A 2,500-nucleotide genomic window follows, 5' to 3' on the forward strand; every position below is an offset into this window, starting at 1 on the left:
CTTATAAAGGCATCGAACCAACCCACCACCTGACACCAGCCAAACGTACATCCTGATTTGACACATCTCTGGCAACCTAACCCACGTTGGCCCTTAACCTAACCCACGTTGGCCCTTAACCTAACCCACGTTGGCCCTTAACCTAACCCCACGTTGGCCCTTAACCTAACCCCGTTGGCCCTTAACCTAACCCACGTTGGCCCTTAACCTACCCACGTTGGCCCTTAACCTAACCCACGTTGGCCCTTAACCTAACCCACGTTGGCCCTTAACCTAACCCACGTTGGCCCTTAACCTAACCCACGTTGGCCCTTAACCTAACCCACGTTGGCCCTTAACCTAACCCACGTTGGCCCTTAACCTAACCCACGTTGGCCCTTAACCTAACCCACGTTGGCCCTTAACCTAACCCACGTTGGCCCTTAACCTAACCCACGTTGGCCCTTAACCTAACCCACGTTGGCCCTTAACCTAACCCACGTTGGCCCTTAACCTAACCCACGTTGGCCCTTAACCTAACCCACGTTGGCACCTTAACCTAACCCACGTTGGCACCTTACCTAAGTTACGCTGCACCTTAACCCAAGTTACGCTGCACCTTAACCCAAGTTACGCTGCACCTTAACCCAAGTTACGCTGCACCTTAACCCAAGTTACGCTGCACCTTAACCCAAGTTACGCTGCACCTTAACCCAAGTTACGCTGCACCTTAACCCAAGTTACGCTGCACCTTAACCCAAGTTACGCTGCACCTTAACCCAAGTTACGCTGCACCTTAACCCAAGTTACGCTGCACCTTAACCCAAGTTACGCTGCACCTTAACCCAAGTTACGCTGCACCTTAACCCAAGTTACGCTGCACCTTAACCCAAGTTACGCTGCACCTTAACCCAAGTTACGCTGCACCCTTAACCCAAGTTACGCTGCACCTTAACCCAAGTTACGCTGCCCTTACCCAAGTTACGCTGCACCTTAACCCTAACGTTACGCTGCACCTTAACCTAACTTACGCTGCACCTTAACCCTAACTTACGCTGCACCTTAACCTAACTTACGCTGCACCTTAACCTAACTTACGCTGCACCTTAACCTAACTTACGCTGCACCTTAACCTAACTTACGCTGCACCTTAACCTAACTTACGCTGCACCTTAACCTAACTTACGCTGCACCTTAACCCTAACTTACACTGCACCTTAACTGTCACATGTAACGTCACAGGAATGTAGCTTTGCCTAACAGCAACCCTCTGAACATAGTTCACTGCTTGGATCCTCTGGTGTCATGTGTATTTCTTGATGCCATGGTGCGTACCCTCACATAAAGGTCTTTCGAGTGTTGCGTACTTTCTACACAGTCCCGCTAACCACTGGAAGGGTGTACCGCTACAGAACGAATATCGCCCTCTCCCTCCTGCCCAGATCGCGTGGTCGGTCAGGCGTTTGTTTGTGAAATGAGCCTTGCAGCTGTTCAGTTGCATTCGGTTGTCGATGCAGTCAGTGTACGTTGTGGTACGGCCTGTGTGGACTGTCCGCTGATGTACGCGTAACCCACACTGATCATCCGTCGTTACGTACTGAGTGACATAATGTGGCACATGCTTGACCGTACACCGGCTGCGCCCTACAATGGCGAATCATAAGGGCCATATGTTGTGCACGATGCTACTTGTCTCGTCTCCCCATTACAGCGAGATTGCACTGTTGTACGCCGTACAGACATGTGGTAGGTAGGTACGGACGAAAGTATTGCATGTTGGCCCCCCCCCCCCCCCCCTCCTCCCTCTGCCGGGAATCAGCGTGAGCCGTCTGTTGATGTAGCGACGAGGGTTTTCCTATTTAATCGTATTGCCCCACACAACATGATAGCACGGTGGACCGCGTTCCACATCTGCGACATGCTACAGAGGCCGGTTGACAGTCGACCGCGCAAGGGACATTGCACACGTGCGCGGACCATCTTCCACGTGTTCTCTCGTGTACATGCCGCAGTGTGTATGTGGGCTGATGTAGCGTGTCGTGACACATAACATGCAGGCATGCCAGAATCGTAGATTTCGCAAATGTAGATTGACGTATACGTTTGCTGCCAAAGATCCGCAAATGAACTGGAAATCAGTTGTTGAGCGGTTGTTCGCGCTGCAGGTGCATCGGTGATAGCGACGATCGGTACATCTATGAACCGGTTGTTTCGGCGGTACCCGCCATGCCCCCGAACCTGAGTTGGCCATGTGGGTATGAAGCGATACGAGGCTGTGGCTTGGCGGGACAGTCCCCGGCCGGTGAGGGGGGGCCGCCCGGCGTGCTGGCCGCGCGCTGCGTGAGCGCACGCACTACAGCCGGCTGGTGGGGGGCGCCCAGTGGCAGGAGCGCCGGCCGACGGGCCCGGCTGGCGTCCCAGCTATGCGCCGGCGCACCCTGCGCGCGGCGCCAGGCGGCCAAAGTGGGTTCTGCCGAGCCCGGTGCGAAGCGCGGTGGACATCTGCAGTGTGCTGGTCCGA

The sequence above is a fragment of the Schistocerca gregaria genome, unplaced genomic scaffold (genome assembly GCF_023897955.1).
Source record: "Schistocerca gregaria isolate iqSchGreg1 unplaced genomic scaffold, iqSchGreg1.2 ptg001175l, whole genome shotgun sequence".
NCBI classification, from domain to species: Eukaryota; Metazoa; Arthropoda; class Insecta; order Orthoptera; family Acrididae; genus Schistocerca; species Schistocerca gregaria.